The following is a 21,653-nucleotide window of genomic DNA, read 5'->3' on the forward strand; positions in this document are numbered from 1 at the left end:
AATTTCCACTACCTACCAAGCCCCTATTTCCTTGAGCAATTTCTAGGTTGAATATCCCATATTAACGGGAATCCATTGCTTCCAAAATTGTGCAATCCAATCTAGGTCCTCTTCCAGATTGAATGCATGATCTATACAACTTAGTAAATCATACAACTGATAGTACATTGTTCCTGCACTCTAGTTTCAATTGGGTCTTTCTCAAAACTAACATGCATGAGTTTCTGATGAGAGAATATTCAGTTAATTGGAGTAGCACCTATGGATGCACTAGTGCACTAACTGATTGCTAATCCTCTACTATTTCAACAAACAATTAGAACTAGTTTAACTATCTATAACTCAGTAAACTCAGTCATCTAATTACAAATCAATATAAACTCATACTAGACCACTAAAATTTAGGGAGAACAGTCACATGACTTCCAAAAGACTTCCAACTCTAAATTCCTAAGCTAATTAAGTTTATTAAACTTAATTAACTATTTACAAGCTGCTATGAGAATAGAATTAGATTTTAATTAACAGTTTAATTCAAGGAAAAATTTAAACTAGAATTTCTTGTTGTCATTTCTCAACACATATTTACCTGTGTCTTTGGGACCTTCCTCCTCTCTTCCTTAGTCTTAGACAAAACCAATATATCTTGGGCCCGACGATGAAAATCTTCCATACAAATTTCTGAGTATTGAAGAGATCCCTCAAGAAGAGCCTCGTCCTTCTACTCCTGTTCATTGGGAAGGACTTCATTTTTATCAAACCAAGCCTCTTTCGCCTCCTCAACCTCATACACAATCTCCTTTACCTGATTCTTTGGGCTTACTAGTGAATTTCTCGTGGAAATATTCATTGGGATTGTTAACCATGAATAGAATTGATTCAAACTCCCAGCCTGTGTCCACCACTATGGTTGAGACATCAAGTGTTGCATCCTCATCCATGTTTGTAACATCACCAGAAGCTCATTTATATGGTGGCTTGTCCGTCCCGCCTGGCTATCAATCATTATCTGGTACCTTTTATGGTGCAACTTCCAGTCCTTGGACCTCTCCCATGACATCCAATTCAGGAATAATGTCTGGTACCTCTCTTATGAATGCCACATAGTCTGCTCCTCTTCCTCCATCTACACCTACAATAGAGCAACAGGTTGGCCCTTATGTTAGTGGGAAAATCTACCCTCAACAACCCAACCCTCTTTATATTGGGTACCCTCCATCTGGATCGTAGTTGCCTCCATCATCCACTCCTCCCACGGAAGGGGGGCAATCTTTTTTTGGTATACCTCAATATGGTAATCCACCTAGTTACAGTCCTCCTCATCCTAGAATGGCTTCTAATGTTTGGCAACCTACTTTACCATACAACCTGGTTCATATTAGGGTCGCTTGTTGAATTCTCAAGTTGTACCATCTTCATCGCAAATTCCTACCTATCCTTCAACACTTCCTAACTATCCGTCAACAAGCTCAAATACATGTGAACCAACCTTTACAACCCATTCCAATCATATCTGGTTCTCCCCATATCTCGATTCATCAACCTGTACAAGGTCCCTCACCTTCTCAATTGCTTGCACAAGGTACTCCTCAAGTTTCGGTAGGCCAAATTATTTAGAATTTGGCACAGTCCCAATCAAACCCATACTAGGGGGCAATGCAAACCCCAATCGGGCAACAATATGGATCACATCAAGTGCCTTTTGAAGGCCAACAAATCCAAACCCAACCATTCCAGTAGCTTTATCGCCATCCTGGGACTGGACAACAAACCCACTTGTATCCTAGTTATCAGACCCCTCCATTTTCTGGTAACTAGGTTCCTTATTATCGGAACCCTCCTTATCCAAGAATGCAAGTTCCTGTTGCCCAGTCTATCCCTTCGTATCTAGGTCTCCTGCCTCCGGAATTTAACAAGCAACTCTTGAATTACCAAATTTAATTCGACTTACTAATGACCCCATTGCTTATTCGCCATGGTGGCTGACCATTCCCACTAAGTTTCCTTATGATATCCCAAAGTTCAATGGGAATCCTGGAGAATACCCATCGATGCATGTCATGACGTATCATCTATGGTGTTCATCCAATTCACTTAATGATGATTCCATTTGACTCCGTCTTTTCCAATGAACGCTTATGGGTACTGCAACTAAATGGTATATTGAATTACCTAGAGCGTCATTTCACGACTTCAACATTTTAGCCACTACCTTCCTGACACATTTCCAGTTTCCCATCAGATAAAAAATTGGAACAAAACTATTGACTAACTTTAAACAATTGGACTCTACTCACATTTTGAATCATATTCATGAGTGGAGACGACACTGCCGGTTGGTCAAAACTTATGTTCCCGATCAGTTGGTATTGGAATGACTTGCCAAGTCTCTTTTAGCTCCCATAACAGAAGATGTCTCCAAAGGTGGAGTCGTGACCAAAGAGCAAGTTATTGCGTGTGCTTAGTATTTAGATATGGTCTATACCCAATCATGCACACTCTATGATAAGATACCAAATGATCAGAGACCCTAAAATATTATTCCTCCTCCAACTGGTAAAGAATCTCATGCTTCCGATGGCATTATAGATTCTGTCAATTCACAGTCAGTGAGTAAACCATCTGGTTTTGCTTTTGTTGCTCCTACAAAAAACCCTCCATCTCATCCTCCTGTTGCTTCTGCTTCCAAGATAAATGTTGTCTCATATGATAAAGGCAAGTCTCAACAGCAACCTGGAAGCAAGAAGAAAGGTAAAGGTAAGAAAAAGAAATATTCCTCATTGCAGGATAAACAAACAAATTCGTCTTCCAATGAGAAATGAAAGCCTCGATACCCATGTTTGATTTGTAATGAGGATCACTTTACATGTGATTGTCTGCACCATGTTGAATTGAATCAATTCCTTAAATCACCCACTTCTCCTGTTGTGTTGACCGACCAGTTTCCCAATTAGGAGACCCATATGGTTGCCTGATATGCCTCTTCCTTTAACACAGTTTTGATGCTTTCCTCCTCAAAGTTGAAGTCTGATGTCATGGTGGCCACTCAGAATAAGAACTGCGGTAATGCGAATCCACTGAATGGTTAGACGACTAATCAACCTACCAGTTCGACATCACCTTCATCTGATCTTGTTCCACCTCCAGTTGTTATGGAAATGACTATCAAGCCTCCGAAGGGTGTTATCCATGAGCCTGCTTTCAACCCTCATTCGAGAGCCTCAAAATTACAACGTAGTTGAAGACTTGGCTCAGTCTCCTTTGGCTATGTTGACTCTTGAGGTGTTGCAAAATTTCCCCACCCAAAAGAAGGCCTTATTGTCAACTATCAAATGTGTGGATCCATCAGATTCCAACCTAGTGGTTTTCTCTCATGAAAACTATACCCCTCGACTTCCGGCTCAGTTAGATTTTATGATTTAGGTCATTGTCCATGGTAAGAACATTCATCATTCTATTGTGGACGAGGGAGCCTCGACTTGCATCATGTCCTTGTCTTGCTATAAGGCAATTGTTTCACTTCAATTGAGTCAATCGACCACCACATTAAAAGCCTTCGATGGAAGTACATACAAACCTTGTGGTATTTTGAACTCCCTATGGAATTAAGGGGAAAAGTCATCTCCGTTGAAGTAGAAGTTATTGATAGAACTTTGGATTATAATTTTCTACTTGCATGTACATGGGTTTATGCTATGGCTGTTTTCGTTCAACTTACTTCTGAATGATCGCCTTTCCTCATAAAGGTGGGATTGTGACCATAGATCAACTCATATTTTTCGCCTCTAATTCCGATGTTACTTGAAGTGTCCCTCTTGTAGGGGAAGTCCTAAATTCCTATCAGCATGTTAGAGTTGGTTTATTGAAGGATTCATCACTTATGGGAACTTTTTCATTCCCTCCCCCTCCCCTTCCCAGCTCCTCCACTTCAGTTGCTTATATTAACGTGATATCATCATGTACGATCCTGGTCGATCCATGCATTTGTCCTGATGAAACTAGCATCAAAAGCTTTGGCAACCGAATGTCTCTTAGCCCCATTGAGCGAGATTACGAAGCCATATATTCGGCTTGTGTGGCCCATACTTTTTCTTCAATCAATTGCGTATATCGATCATTGGATTATGGTTGGCCCTCTGATCCTTTCTTGTGTACATTCTCTATAGACAAAAGCATCATGGAGATCATGATGTTAGACGACGCATCGTGGGAAGAACATCATCACCATTCATCCTCATAGATACCATTGAAGATAATCTCATTGGTGTGTACCTACCTAATTTTTTCAAACCCTTTACGAACTCCATTTCCATTCACGAGATCGACTCTAAAAAGAACCTTTCAAATATTGAAGAAACCATTCCTCTCGATATTTCGATTAAACCAGGAATAATAGAAAATTTATACATCTGAGCATCTTTCACTTCATTTGACGTCGATATTTATTGAGCCATTTTTCGTGATTTTAGAGATGTCTTTGCTTGGACATGTTAGTGTCAGTCTTTGCAGCCTTCCTCCAGTGATCAAACTTGCTCTTACAAAGTTATTTTAAGGTGTCAAGGTCAAATTTTGTCATTTAGGTGAGTCTTCAAGCAAAATTTAGTCACTAGGTATTAGGTACAGGGTTTGCTTTTACTCCTTTCAAAGTTGTCCAAATGTCCGTCCATGTCACCGTTCAGCTAAGCGTACCATCATTCAGAGGGTTGTCATCATCATGTCAGGTTCCAATGGGTCATTTTACACCTTGTTCATGCTTCAGTTGCGCCTAGGTAAGGTCATTTCCCTCTCCTGGGGTTTTGAAGGCAATTTCTCTCAAATGGTCAAATCATCAGTAAAACTTGTATCCTGATGTTCATACACCTTCCCCTATCCTTAATATACCTTATTAAACACTTCCCATCACTGAGATCCCCCAAATTCCTCATTTTTGCACAAACCCTAGTTTCTTGCTACAACTTGGCAATTTTCTAAGCTAGGCCTGTGTTTCGCCCTTTTGGACCCCTTCCCCTCACTCAATTTCTGAGATTCCACTTTCCCCTACTTCTTAACATCCCTCCCTACTCCCCAAAATTTTCTCAAGAATTTAGAAGCCCCTTATCCCCTTCGTTTCACTTCATTTCGACAAATCCCTTGTTCCACACAACGGGGTAGGTTTTACTCAAATGATGTTTTTGAGCAATAAAAGATGAATTTTGGAAAACTAAGAGATTTTTTTGTCCACAACAGGCCAAGGAAGAAAAAATTCCTTCACTTTTTACACGGGTGTCATGGTTTTAGAGAGAAGTCAAAAATACAATCGCCTCGGGAGAATTGATACACCTCTGAAGTGACCTTGGGAAAATCAAGTTTTCTCTTAGCTTGGTTGGCCAAATGACTTGGTGGAAGACCTTCAAAAGTTGACTGCAACATTACTCTGCCTTGAGGCAGCCTCATTTGGCACATTTTGACTAGTCCTGGGAGATTTGATTTTTGACAGGGAAAATAAACTCCAAATTGAAAAATTCCAGTTGGGTTGGAAAGTAGACTCAAAGACCTTTCCAACGAGCTATCCTTCACCCAATTTGGACACTAGGAAGGCCTCTAAAAGGCTCCTGCAAAAAGTCGCAGCGCACTGGGGAAGCGCGGCGCATTGGGCAGTAATTTCCAGTGTAAATTTACACTGGTGCGACGCACTGGGAAGGCGCGGCGCACTAGGCTAAAAAGCCTGATTTCTCTCAAAAACTCCCTCAAATTTCCAAAATCACTCAACTCTTCTAGTGTGCAAGTAATTTAAGCCCTCTTCCTTGCTAGTGAAGGAGTTTTTCATGCAATTTATGGTGGTTGTGTAAAAGAAAATTCAAACCCTAATACCTTGCAATTTGTGCTCACAAACAAGTGCTTAGGGTTTGTAGTTGGTGTTTTGTTGCAAAATTCCATTCCCTCACTTCCACACTCTTTGTTTCCCACGTTAATTTTCTATTTTCATCCCCATATCCCTAATTCCCATATCCCTAAATTCACTAACCCCATATTCCTAAACTCCCACTATCCCAAACCCTAGCTGTTATCCCTAAAGCTCCCTCATTCACTCCTAGGACCCTTTTTCCTATCCCTAAGTCACATCATTCCCTATCATTCCTATTTCCCCATCTCGTTTGTAAAATCCCAATTTACTCCAACATTCAGTGGTTGTCCCCTCCTCCAAAGTTTGTCAAATTGTCAAAGGGCAAACTACCACTTGGCAAGACTTCATTGTTCCCACTGTCCCATTTTTGCCACAGTCCCTCATTTCCATTTGGCACACATTTGGCATTGAAACAAGATACCAAGTTCTCATTTCTCATTAACAAACCAAACATACACTTGGCATAAACTTTCAACACCATGGAGGCGGGCATCGATACATTATATGACTAAGACAATGACTTTACAACTGAAACTGCATGCACCAGGAGGGCACTAAAACGCCATAAAAGGGAGGAAAGACTCCAAATCTTGGCCAAAGCCTCTTTGGATGAGCATGATGCTTGATGAGGCACCTTCAATCCAAATTTCAAGAAATTTGGAGCAATTTTTGCATTTTGGAAATTTTTTGCACAAAAAACAGGGTTTTTCTCCCTATGCGTCGCACCACCTGGCACGCGCTTTTGCTAGGGAGCTCCAAACTGCAAAAAGTTTATATTTTTGATTTGGCATGAAAAATCATGACTTCTGGTGCATGGCCAAGAAGTTTGGGAAAGTTTTGAGTCCCCAGGAGGTCAAAAACACTCAAAAAATGACCTCTCTGCCCCTATTTTGACACACAGGAAGCAGTCTTGGGAGATTGAAGTTTTGGAGGGGAAAATGACATCCAAATTCAGAAATTCCACTTGGGTTGGAAAGTAGACAGGTAGGGATTTCCAACAAGCACACTTGGGCTCAATTTTGACTTCAGAAAGTGCCTCAAACTCAGCCTCAAAGTGGCACGACGCATACAGATTTTGGCGCAGCGCACAGAGGATTTTTGCTCAATTTTTCACCTTCCAGCTCAGAAATTCGGCCAGTTTGACTAGTTTTGCTTTGTGATGTAATTTTTGATCTATATTGATGTAATTGGATAAACATGATGTAATTTTGGCTCTTATTTACTTGTTATAGAGGATTCATTCACCAAAAAGTGAAAATTTAATGAATGAATCGGTTTCCTACCTTATAGAGGCAAGTTGTTTTGATTGCCTAGATTTTAGTGCTTTGTTTAGAATTGGTTGAAACAGCTCCTAGAATGATGAGCTCGACCCCTAGAGGCAAGGGAATGGGTTGGGCTAGTCTATATCATGTAATTTCTAAGTCATTTTCAGGGTTGGACTCTTGGGAAAAGTTTGCACTCTATTGTACATTCATTTCTGCATTTTTGGCAAAGGAAAGACTAGGGTTTTGCAGCACTATTTGGGATCCATGTGGCTTTATGTTTTGATGGTATTCTTCTCTAAGTAATTGTAAGTTCATTAGTTTTATGTGTATCATTTTCCTATCTTTTCTTCTGAATTTGAACAAATGAGTGATTAAGGTAGAATCCATTAACTGCTATGCTCTGCCTTTGAATTTGTTTAAATTTCCATGTTTTCATCTGTTTAAGGAGAATTCTTGAGACTCTCTTGCTCTCCTTAGCTCCTCACCAGTCTGATCTATCCATTCACTCACTTCAAAGCATCAAAACGATTGCCTTCCTTGCCCCAATCAGAACTCTGCAGAAACTGGGCCTCATCCCCGGATCCAAATTTGCCTTTCCCTGTTCCAACACAAAACCCCCAAAAACTCACAACAAACCCTTGTACTTCATACCTAGCCTAAAATTAGCTTTTATTTCAGTCATCTCGAGCCCCATCACTTGTCTTTTGCCGAGATTGACTGGAGAGAGCCCTCTCCTGTCCTCGTAGGGCTAGCTACAAGGCTGAGCGTGGTTTGATGTGGACCTAGAACCTTGTCTTTTCAGCCTGAGAAAAATCTAGGCTCTAACAGGACATATGAGGAAATGCCAGGTATTAACCCAACCATCGTAGTGCATGAAATCAAGATGTACCTTGATCCCAAACACGTCCGGCAGCACCTCCGTCTGGTCCATCCCAAGAAGGATGCTATCATAAAAGTTGAAATCGAAAAGCTTCTTTGGGCTGGTTTTATATACCCTGTTCCTTTAACTGTTTGGGTATTGAACGTTGTCCCTGTCATGAAGAAACAGGGCACAATCCGAGTATGTTTCGATTATCGAGACGTAAATCGAGCTTGTCCAAAGGAAAACTACCCAACCTCGTTTATTGACCAGATTGTTGATGACTGCGAGATTTATTCATTTATGGATGGATTCTCGGGCTATAATATTCTCCTGGCGAACCAACCTAAAACAACACTTATTTGTCCTTGGGGTACTTTTGCTTATAAAAATCTCCCTTTCGATTTAAATAACACAGGGGCCACGTTTCAACGTGTGATGGACTACACTTTCCATGATATCAAGCACATCATGCAACCCTATTTGGATGATCTCCCTGCTCACTCTAAGCGTCGGGCTGATCACCCCATGCATTTACGAGCCATATTCCTCTGTTGTAGACATTATAACATTCGACTCAACCCACACAAATGTGTGTTCTGTGTCAGTTTTGGTTGACTCCTTGGTTTTATAGTTTTGAAACAAGGAATTCATATTGATATTTTAAAATTCCAGGCAATCATTGACTTTCTTGTGCCTTCCACTCTTGTTTAGTTACAAAGACTCCAAGGGAAATCCAACTTCCTGAGGAGCTTCATCCCTAACTATGCTAAAATGACCAAAGGATTTGCTTACTGGAAAAATGGATTCCCTTCCATTGGGATAATGCTACGCAGAAAAGATTCAATGCCTTGAAAAATGTTATGGTTAGGGCATCTCTCTTATATCCTCCCAACTATCAGCGTGATTATTTCTTGTACCTTGCTGCTACCATCTCTACTATAGCTATGGCGTTGGTCTAAGAAGATGATATGGGGACTTAACATCCCATTTATTATCTAAGTCAAAACCTCAATGATCCTGAGATTTGGTATACTCGTGTGGAAAAGTTAGCTTTGGCGGCTGTTCAGTCTGTCCAAATATTTCGCCATTACATCTTGCTTCACAAAACTAAATTCATTTATGATTGCAACCTTATGACATACATATTTTCAAGTTAATTTCTGGGGGGAAAATACTCTAAGTGGATCATTATTCTCCTCTAGTTCGACCCGAAATTCATCAAGTCCAAGTTGAAGAAATCCTTAGTTTTTGTCGAGCTAATGTGTGATCTCCCTTCCCTTGATGCTAGATCTACATCTGAAGGTTCTATCCCAGGTGAGTCATTTTTCCTGATCTTGTCATCTAACCCATAGGATGGATATTTTCTCATTTATCTCCATACCCAAAATTTTCGTCCTAATAGCTCTCGCTCAGAGCAAATGACGTATCTGATACTAATTCTAAAAATATGTAATTATCGGTGACACCCTTTACCATCATGGTATCGATACGATCTTACGAAGGTGCCTTACTCTTGAGGAGGCTGAGAAAGTCTTAAATTAATGCCACTTGGGAGAATGTGATGGACATTTATCTAGCTACGCTACTGTGCAAAAAATCTTACACATTGGTTACTTTTGGCCTACCATTTTCCGCTACTGTATCCTCGTAGTCCAGAAATGTCATGCATGCCAAATCTATGATCGAAAATTCCATGCTTCGCTTGCTCTTTTGCATCTTGTTGTCACCTTTGGTCCATTTGCAAAATGGGGCATCATTTTATGACATGTAACCCTCACTTGGCCGGGGAGCATGGCTACATTGTTGTCATTATTGACTACTTTACTAAGTGGGTCGAAGCGATGCCTACATTCAATAATACCAACGAAACTACTGCATACTTTTTCTTCAACCACGTGATTGCTAGGTTCAATGTTCTGCAAGCAATAGTAACGGATCATGGGAAGCAATTTTGAAATCATATGATGACCGAATTAGCTACCAAATAGGGATTTTCACATGAAAATTCCACTCCTTATTATCCTTAAGCTAACGGAAAATTTGAGGCAATTAACAAAGTTCTTAAGACTATGCTTCAACGTATGATAGGGGTCCACAAATTAGACTAACACTTGCTTCTCTTTGTTGCATTGTGGGCATATCAAACCTCAGTTAGGACTGCTACTAGATTCACACCCTTCTAGTTGGTGTATGGTCTGGAAGCGATCCTCCCTATCGAATGCGAAATTCCATCGCTGAAACTAGCTATTGAACTTCTTCCTACTAATTCCATAGAGGAGGAGCGTCTTTTACATTTAATTCTTTTGGATGAAACTTGATGTGATTCTACATTAGCCAATGAAGCCCATAAAAGATGCATGAAAGCGCAATATGACAAAGGTTTCAAGCCTAGAATCTTCTCAGAAGGAGATCTGATTCTCTTATATGACTAGGAGGCCGACAAGTTAGGTCGAGGAAAGTTCCATCCTATGTGGTTGGGCCCATATGTTTTCAAGTGAGTCCTTGCAAAAGGGGCTTATGAGTTAGCAGATCTCATTGGAGTTCCATTGGTGCAACCTAGAAATGGGCTGTACCTCAAAAACTACTATGCTTGATCCCATGCACGGTACACTATTTGCATACTTTATTTAAGTGTGTTGAGTGTGTTTACAGTGTGTTTTTCAAAGTTTCCCATGGATTATGTTGATTCTGCTTACTTTTAGATTACAGATGTCAACCTCTCTCGAACCGTATATTGGTTATGCCAATGGTTCTAGTCGTAGTACTCAGAACCTATCCTCTGCAACATGGGCTATCTTTGCTTCAAATGGCAAGCTAGTGAGTATGCAAGGGATTTGCATTGGCTGCTCAACTAACAACATCGTTGAGTATAGCGTAGTGGTTGAGCTACTTTCTAATGCTATTTCACATGGTATCTATTGTATATTCATTAGGCTTGACTCACAGCTTGTAGTACTACAACTTGCGAACATCTATTCAGTGAGAAATCCCACCATCCTTCGCATGGTTTTGAGAGTGCATCTTCTGGAAAGACATTTCGATTTCATATGATATGAACATATTTCTAGAAATATGAACACATTAGCAGATTCCCTAGCTAATTTTATTTTAGATCGACATTTGCAAAGAATGTAAATAACTTTCAATTCACATCACATCATATTGAAAGCAAAATAGGAACTAGGAAACAATGAATATATATTAAGTTTGGTTTTACAAAATGTGTGCCCCAAGACACATATGGTACATCGTCCATATAAAAAACTACATGCAAAACATCTAAGTAGACAAATCAATGGTGCTCATGATAAAATGACACTGCACGATCTATCTTGCACAGTAATCGACCAATACGACTAGGCACTCCGATTGTGTGTCACTGAAGTTGCAACGAAAGTTGATCGACCACGGTCTCATCATTCCCATGTGTCAGTCCTTCCAAGTGGCACTCCACCTCTAATAGGATCTATGCTACATCTTGATCTCGTAGCGCATCCCATCCTACCACATCGACCTAAACCGGTCCCAATGCCTCCTCCTATGGTTGTCTCTTTGTGCAACAGAGATATGTAGCACCCACTAGTCGAGCAGGTCCAATGTCTGCATGAAAAAATCAAATAGTTTAGTCTCGGGAACATAAAAAAAAATCATAAAACTTTCAAAAACTTAATGGTCGAATATCTTACTTGAAACATCCCATTGCTCACCCTCAGGCAACTCGAGCTCGGGATCATCATGGAAATCCATCCCTATGTAAGGATAATGATGAATGATGATGAACTGCCTGTGTAGCCACCCAAATAAGGCTGGTGAAAATTTGATCGCTGATGGACCTACATGTCAGCTCATGTGATCTATCCACCTCCTCATTCGTGGGGTCATCGAATTGATGGCTCGAGTACAATATGTTGAGGTTGCAGTAATGGAACTCACTCTAGAGAAAAAGAGACTAAGATCGCACCATAGTCGAAGTTCTTCAACTTCCCCTCCTTTGCTTTAGTAAGTTGTTCCTTCAAATTTACCAAGACATCCTCACTCCAGTTGAATATTGTCGGCTCTAAACACTCTACCCCATACTGCATGTATGATTTTCTTGCTACATGTAGTGTCAAGTTGTCTGCCAATCTTGAAATAATGAACGAGATCATTCTAAGAGGTAATTGGGTTACATCCTTTATGCTGATCTTCCCATCTCTCGTAAAAAGAGCCCGAGGTCTGCAATAGGTAGCGATATAGCCTTTCATTGTCTTGCTACCACTTCTTCCACCTAGAAGAGAGACAGGGGCATCTTGCTTTGACAATCCTGTCAGAAAGTAAATATCCTCTACCTGTATCTCGAGAAGGTTCTCCCCAAACTTGAACTCATATGCCTGAATGTCCCATGAATGAACAAGGTATTTTAACAACTCCATTTGTTGCCTCATACCAAGAATCCAGAAGAATTTCAATAATCCACAATTTTTTAGCACCTGGATGGTAGTAGGGTCATTTTCCGCATTCAAATCTTGTTCCCCATGTTCTCTTTCTCGCCAGATGAATTCCATTTTGTGCTAATGGTTACCTAAAACATCAACAAGGGAATCGTTAGGCTCTTTCCCATGCAAAAAAATAAACAAAATTTGAGGCAAAACTGAGAAACAACTTAGGAAAATGCACCCAACGCACCCCAGCAGTGTTTAATAGAGCATTGCACCTCCGCCTACAATTTTTCCTTGCCTAGTTGCAACGCAATTTTCGACATGGGGGGGTGCGTTCGTCCCAGGGTGTTTTTTATGAACCCTAGGGGCCTCAAAACCTTAAAAATATTGTATGAAATCATGAAAATGGACCACATAAAGATAGACAAAGGTCTCAGTTCCTACTTGGAAGTAATGACACTTGAAATGGTTCCCTAGATTAGTCGTAATCAGCAACAGAATATTGAGGGCAAAAGGGCTTTGAATACTCACTATTGAAGGTAAAATGTGAAATGGTAAAAATGACAAGTCATTTTGAATATTTATGGTCATTTTCTCATTATTTTATTCAATTTTAGTGTTTTGACCAAGAAATGCTTCATTTTTACTATGAAATCATTATGTTTAATCCTTCTTGTGGTGTTTTGAGCAGGTCGACAACTGTTAGCAAGTTTTTATTATGTTTTGAACAGATTACTTTGACCATAAAGTATACTTTTATCTCTTTTTTGGGCTCTTTAAACCTATGAAAAAGGAACCCCCTTGGAGTCCTCTTTCATCTCTTTTCAAACTCCCAAAATATGAAAATATTGTCAAGCACTTTTCTTTTTGAACTCGTAAAAGTAAATGAAAAGTCGTCTACTCAATATAAATTTAACCCTTTTCTGGACTGAGATAGACTAGCTATGAAAAAGGAATACCTTAGTCGAACATTGCTATGAGGTTCTCTTGGGTATTGTTTTATACCTTTTCGGACCTAAGGGACTACCTATGAAAAGTGACATCTGGAGTTTTCAATTTTGCCTCTTTTTCAAACTCCGTAAACATGAAAAAGATGTCAAGTTTTACCTTCGCTGGACTCATTAAAACATCAAACAACGATGGACTCGTCGATCATGACGAGGCCGAACCACTCCTTCTCAGGGTTTGTTAAAAAAACTTGAAGGGATTTATCCAAAAGATGAACTTATAGATCAAGCATATGTTATCCTCCTCAATCTTGTTAAAAAATAAAGAGGTACTGACCAATATGGTTGGGGAAATTGGGAAAACAGGGATTCCATTTTGCTAATGGAAGTGAGTCGCTCTTGAACACAACACTCTTCCGCTTCATCTCCATGGCTATTGGGTTGGTAAATATTCTTTTCGCTTGGTTATCATACCATTTTCAGAGCTGCCATCTCAGTTTTGGGTCAATGCTACCAGCTCCATTCAATGTCTCCGATGTGTTTAAGAGAATTCATTCAGTTGATCTTTGCTACAATACTCTTAAGCCTTCATTTCATGTTTGTCTTTCTTGATCTAGTTCCATATCAACATCATTCTGATCATTCTATCTCAATCATCATACATGTTTCGTGTCGTTGATGGGGGATACATCAAGGCCCTCATGCAACGGGTCACTTCCTATCGACATCAGCACATTTACCAAGAAGTTGACTTAGAAACACCCTTTGGTACCTTGGTGTTTGCATACATCAATAGCATGTTTCCTCACTCTTAGCTATAGGTTTACATCAATGGCCTTCGACCGAAAGATTATGTGTGGTGTTCGACATCAACTCATTCATTCACACCATATGGATTGTACTATAGTACCTTGAGAGCCATTAACATCATTAGTGGTTTCTCTCGCATTTGTTAATGACTTATATCATTGGTCGGTAATCAGATGGTGTCTATCATGCTCGACTCCAACTCATTGATTCACATGGTTATTCTCATACATTGGTTAGTCGTGTGAACACCCCGGATCTAGTTTCATCCATTCGGGTTGCGATTTCAGGATTATACAAAGATCAAAATGTATGATGGTCGTGATCATATAGACATACGTCCAGTTATGGGTCCACCAGTTGCATTTGTGGAGGCGTCTTTTGATCATTGTGAATGTTATGTTAGCTTATGAGCTGAGTATGGGTATGCCTCCCTCAACAAACAAACATGCCATGTTGAAAATGTATTGTAACAGATGAAGATTGTCGGTTGTCCTTGATCCCTACTTATCACAAGGTAAAGCACTTCAGTCATCATCTCTGACTTTTCTCTTTAGGGGGGCATTTTGTTATAGGCCATTTTATCACATCCGATTAGTGAGCCTTCTAATGGCAACATCCTATTCCCCCTTGTCACCATCTTGCACAAATCCCTAAGAATGTACCTTTCATTGCCTAGAGTTTGAGCCCTAAACTGCTTCATCTGAGCCATTTTGAGGACCAACACTCCCTTTAAGCCTACTCGGGGTACGTTCACTAATAGGTTGCTCTACTGTGGTCTTCGTTGGTCACCAACATGTTGCTCCCCTTTTCACATGCGTTGGTTCTAGAAATTTGGGAGAATGATTGGGATTCTGGAAGCTTACCCTTCTAGGAGTTTCTAGAACTTGTTACAACTACTTACCTTGGATACATCATTTGGATCCTATCCATCCCTACATTGGATTTTTCACCACTTATCCTTTGATCCTATCCCTCCATCAAAGGTGGATATCTTACCCTATATTTGTAATTAGATAAGAACTCTCAACTTACCATACTTCTCTATATATTCCCATCCTTCTATGTGGTTGGGGGTTGGCTTTTGGAGAGTGATTTTGCCCTTATGCTGTTGTAGTGAGTGGTCACCATTCCATGAATTTAGGGTGATTGGAGGTGCATATTGTGACGAGGAAAGGACACGTCAACAACTTGGAGGATCTCTTCTATAAGATCAACTGCTACTTATGGTTGTAATTTCCTTCCATTTATAGTAATGCAAATAATTCATTGTTTTCCTGTATGTGATGTTGTTTCACTTATTTCAATACCATGTTGATCTATTGAATGCAGTACTTAGATGATATTGCATAGATCTCGTAGTTTCTTGGCTTGCGTTATCTGACTGTGTAGGTTTTAATTTTTGCAATCAGAGCTGGAATTGGATCTTCCAAGCTGAAGAAGGAGTGAAGCATGTGAAGGATTCCATGTAGGCCTCATTCCATCATCTATTTACTTTAAGGAAAAACATTGTGTTCCTTGTCTCTCTGTTGTTTTAGGTTAGCCACCGACCTAGGGGAGATACTTTGGTCCGCAACTATAAATCCCGTATAACAACTTCAGATTGTGCTTTCCCTAGTCAAATAAATAGTTACTGAGAGGGCCTTGAGGCATGTATTCATAAACCAAAAGCCTTTCAGTTCCCTCAATGCAGTACCCAAGCAATGCAACAAGGTGTCTATGACGAACCTTTGTAAGAACATCAATCTCTGCTTGGAATTCATATAATCCCTTACTACTCATAATCGCTGTCTCCATTCTCTTCACAACAATCTTAGTGCCAATCATGTAGCTCACCTTTGTAGACCACACCAAATCCCCCACGACCCAGAACATTTTCCTCACTGAAATCATTCGTAACATTAGGAAGAACCTGGATTGAGATGATCATGTTACCAACCTCCACCACATGTACATCACTCGACCCACTGCTCATCCTACTTTATGTATTGTTGGTCATGGCCGCAACATTTTGTCCCCCTACAGTCGTCTTCAGCAACTTAGACTCTGAAGCAGAATGATGGGGATGAACAACTACAATATTAGGGCTCTGCACATGGCCTGATCTCGACAATCCTTTCTTGTAGAAACAGAATCCCAAGCCAGCAACTGCACTTAATCTAGCAAACCCACCTAGAATAACACCCACTATAACACCCAATGAGGAAGATGATCAATTCTTGTCCTTCTTAGCACCCACAACAACTCCAGGTGCAAGGATCTACCTCAGCAAGCGTGACAAGCGTAACATAGGGCATAACAGTAAGAGGGTGAAATATATGGAACCATAATTGGATAGATGTCATGGCCATAATTTTACAGATGTCACGGTCATATGAAAATGGTAGATGAAAAAGTAAGGTGCACTGATTGAAAAGAAAGGCCTATTGGCCTAAAAATAAAAATTAATATCAATATTATTTCTAAACAACCATAAAATTTATCAAATTAATTTGGGGATAGTTAATCAATATAAATCTATTTTAACTTTAGATTACCAGGTAAAGAGGGATCAAATATTTCAAGATCTAAATTTCTTTTCAGTGTAAAACTTGAAAAAAAAGTTGTATCTTGAGAGATTTGATTCGTCTCATCACTTGATAAATTTTAGTAAGGATGGATATATGCTTAATTCTTAATAATATCATTTATATTATATAAATTTCACATATATTATTCTCACTTTTACTTAGTGAAGATAAAAAATTTAGATATATCTCTAAAGTAGTTATAACATTTTTACTTTTAGATCTAAATAAAAAAATATTATAAAATTAAATTAAAATGTAATATTTATAAAATATTTCGATTATAAAATAAGTTATGGGTTTAGGCATGTGGTATTTATAAGTCATGATATTGTAACAAATATCCATGGTAAAGAGGGGGTAAATATCCATAATTAAGAATTTTGTTATATTATAAGTATTAAGTTTTTATGTGCTTATTAATTAAATTTAAATATGTTATAGAATCAATGTTTTAGTTTATATGGTATAATCGATCTTAATTTCAAATACCATTTATATGTTATATAATTTAATGTGATATGTATATTATGATTTTCTTATATCCAAAAAAATCATTAGTAATTTTATTAATAAAAACAAAATTACAGTATAACAAATTGAATTTTATTATTTTTAACTTTTATTGCTTCTAGAGACACTCTACGCTGATTATGGTAGAGATGTTGTAATATCATGTTTAACATTTTGACTTTGTCAAAAAAAAAAAAAAAAAAAAAAAAATCAATAATTATATTTATAATTATAATTAATAATTAAACTACCCTAGATCCATCTTAACTTTGGATCTACTAGAGGGATCAAATCTCTTGAGATGCAAACCTCTTTTAGAGTGAAATGCTATTTGAATCCGAGATTTGCATCTAAAGGTATTTGATCCTTCTTGGCCCTTGGTAGATCCAAAGTTAAGATGGATCTAGGTTGGTTATTAATTGAACCAACATAAAATTTTACACTCATTTACGAACACTACATGATTTATTATTGTTATTTTAAAATATATATTATTATTTAATTTATTAATAGTTTGGAAGGGATAGATTTTTGTTTTATTTGTGTTTGTGTGTGGTATTATGTCCAAGTTTGAGTTTGAGTCGTGTGGGTGTATGTGATAGAGGAGGGACAGGAAAAGTTAGAGACAATAGGATTTGGATCATCCCATTTAAGAGTGTCATTCAACTACTCAAGGGTTTTTGGTTTCAAAGTTATGCTCAGACCCTGAAGCTCTTCCAAAAAAAATGTCGTGATGATTCTAAACTCTAGCTCCATGCTGGTGGTCAATGGCAGGTATGAGATAGTATAAAGATTTGATGGATTTCTCTCTGGATCCTTTGGAAGGCCAGGATGTAACATACCTCCCTCCTAATCCCCTATAAGCACCGGTTAGGAGGAGGATAGTTACTATGCTGACCCAAGTTCCAAGGTCTCATTATGGAAATAGGTTCTAAAATTTTTAACTTTTCAATTGACTTAAAAACTCAGTTAGACATCATCGTTGCGTTCGTCTCATCAAGATGATTCTGACAATATAAAATTTTACTTCAATCCGACCTCAGGATCAAGAGTCATAGCTCTTCAAAGTTTTCTACTGTCTCATCCTCCATCTGCCATGTGGCAACCACATGGGTTAGGTCTCACAACCCCATGGTATGCATTAATATGAGAATTGTAGATATATATATATATATATATATATATATTACCTACCAAACTCGATGACCGTCATTTGTTGCCAAATTTTGTGTTACATGGCCCTTAACATTTATGCATTCATAAGTTGCTCTAGGTCAACCTTCTGGGTTGACCCTCCTGGGTTCATTTGATTGATCGCTTATTGACAGAGACTTTTCCCATCTCCTGGGCTTTGTTACCCGACCCTTTCCTCCTTTTGCACACTTATAAAGGCTCTAGGGTCAGGCTCTCGTGTCGACTTGTAAGGTAGGTCTTCCTGCACCAATAACTAAATTGTCAGGCTCGTGTGTCTGCCAATGTATCCCAGCCTTACATCATCCTGCTTCCCTTTGAATGCGTGACCTTTGAACCATCTAGGAATCCTCCTACCGAGATTACGTGTAATGGACTTCACCACCAGTGAATGCACAACTTCCATTCCATCCCAACCTACTCCACACTACCAACCCCACCACGCTAGCGCAACCCTCATAAGCCTGGGCATTTTTCTCAAATGACCTTCTACAGGCTTTCGGGATGCAACCCCTTCGAGCTTGCATCATCCCAGGTTCCATCTGAACCATTGATCTCCCCACTTAATCTTGGTTGTTTATTAGTCCGTTGTCCACACTTGGTCACACATTTGCATTGTTTCCTATACTTGATCTAGGTTATGGTGGTTCCATCCGATACCTAGGTCACATAAGCCACTTAAATTTGATTATGAAGAACTCGTTCATGGATTGGCCATGATGGTTCTATAAGGGTTGGACCTATGCAATGGTTTGACTCTTGACCTTTGGGTCTTATGAAGCATGCATAAGTGTTATCTCTCTGGAGCTTGCACCCATATTACCTCCTTCGAGTTCTCGATGGACGAAATGCAAGACACAAAACAAGGAGTTGTCCATCTAGATTAGGGACTTGTCCATTTAGAGTTTCAAAGTTATATAGTCTTACTGATGATTAAATCATCATACCAGAACCTATACACATAACTAGAATCACACAAGAAAAAACAAATCCATAAGGAACATATATCAATCATGCTCATGGCTTAGATACATAACCATGCCAAACCAATCAACATAAACCTAAGTCATGAAAGCTCTTTTGAAGAAATCCCCTTCATAGTAATGAGAACAAGACCTTATCGGACCTAAGCATGGAGAGTAAAATCAACAACCTAAAATTTGGTTATGTGTTATGGGAAATCTTAAAGCAACATTCATACAAAATAGGCTCGCCAATCAAGCCAGAAAGGAGGAAGAAAATTTCCAATGTTCTACCTTAAGACTATATACAATGTTAAGACAAACTTGCAGTCGAAACAAGTTCATGTTGCTACAAGTTATGAAGGACTTTCCATACATGTTATTATCAAATAATAACCAATATGTGTGTGTGTAATCACACTAATAGAGTATGAATCTAGTTGAAACAATGTAAATTTTGAAACGGGAACTATAAACTCAAAACGGGAACTCTCGCCAAAAAACCCCAAAAAAACATCAAGAACAGTGCTAAAAACGAAAAGTGTGTATACTGGAACGATAGTTTTTTTTTTAGGTTCAATTTTGAACATGTTTTAAAAATGGCAGTGAAAACAAAATTTTCGTGCAAAAAAACTTTGAAAACGAAAAAGTGTTGATACTAGAACGACGATTTTTTTTAGGGTCAATTTTCAACATTTTTAAAAAATACTAGTAAAACTGAATTTTATGTGCAAAATAACAGTTGTTTATGAGGAAAAAACACACTAATGTTTTTGGTAGAATAACATTTTTCTTTCCTGAGTATAAATTCAACATGTTTTCAACCATAACATGCTAGATACAAAAGAAATTGGAATTTTTTCAATGATAAAATTAAAAAACCATGACATTATGAACAAATTACATGACTAAATGAATCAAAATGTCATTATTTGTATATTGAATGAAACATACATTATATCTCTAATTTAATGTTTCATTGTACATATTCTAAACAATAAAAATTATCATAATTAAGACATATAATCAAACAACATAAAAATGACTCATAACTTCTGATTTAACACCATATGGAAATAAAAAAATTTATTTCAAGATACGATGCAAACATCACTTATATAAATTGTCTTAGACAACTATTCAGAATCACTCATATTTTCTTGCACACCATGAGAATTCACATCTTCAGATGAATGACTGGATGTAGATGAAGATGTTCCATATTCTTCTCTTTCATCAACTAGTGCCCCATCTGAGTCCACATGCATGCCCACCATTTCAGGTTTCAAAATTCTTCTAGATCTACCACTGGTTTTAGCATACTCCCATCTCAACGCTGTTCCTTTTGGTAACAACCTTTTCAGAATCTCTATCGTCATAGCCAAGCCAGACACCAAATTGGTGTATGAGACCCACTTCCATGCAACGATTTGATAATTATGTCTACGAAAGCATACCTACTCTAACCCCTTTTGGTTTTTGAACCTGTGACCTCTTAGGAGGAAACACATGCTCTTAACCATTAGGCCTATTCATGCTCTAAGAAAGTGTATTTGATTAGCTAAAGATAGTAATCTAGAAACTCACAATTATAACTCATGATCACAATATATAACACACCTGTAAGATTACAAATTATGATAATATGTTTGAGAATACAAGCATAACTATTTCCTTTTATGCATCTCCAATGGGAATGTAATTATGAACTAGAACATTCATGCATGTTTTTTTTCCATTAAGACATTCATGCGAGTTAGTAAATTAGCGGCAACAAAAAAGTTGGATAAAGGACTTTGGTTAACTAATATGTAGTCAAAGAAATCATTTTTGGTTAAATCATGATCATTCATTATTTAAAATATATTTTTTAACTATATATAGATTCAACACTTAAAAAAATCCTTAAAACTTTTCAACTAAAAATTTAAAGTCTTTTAACTAAAAATTCACAATTGAAATTTGTGATTTTAACAAATTCCTACCAACTTATAAATAAATTCAACCAACAAAATATACTTAAAAAACTCTAAACCATATAACACTAACACAACAAATGAGATAACTTGGATACAAGTTGCCGCAGTGATAGATTTCCATAAATGAATTACCAAATCCTATACATTGACCTGCCAAGAGTGCAGCCCCCACCAACATCAGCACCCGGCCAGCGTGTGATTCCAAATCCAAAGCAGTGGTTAGCACCTATATGGAGATACATGATAATTTTTTTTTTT

The sequence above is a fragment of the Pinus tabuliformis genome, chromosome 6, assembly GCF_031772625.1.
Source record: "Pinus tabuliformis cultivar Carrire ecotype Pingquan chromosome 6, CPIR1, whole genome shotgun sequence".
In the NCBI taxonomy this organism is placed as follows: Eukaryota; Viridiplantae; Streptophyta; class Pinopsida; order Pinales; family Pinaceae; genus Pinus; species Pinus tabuliformis.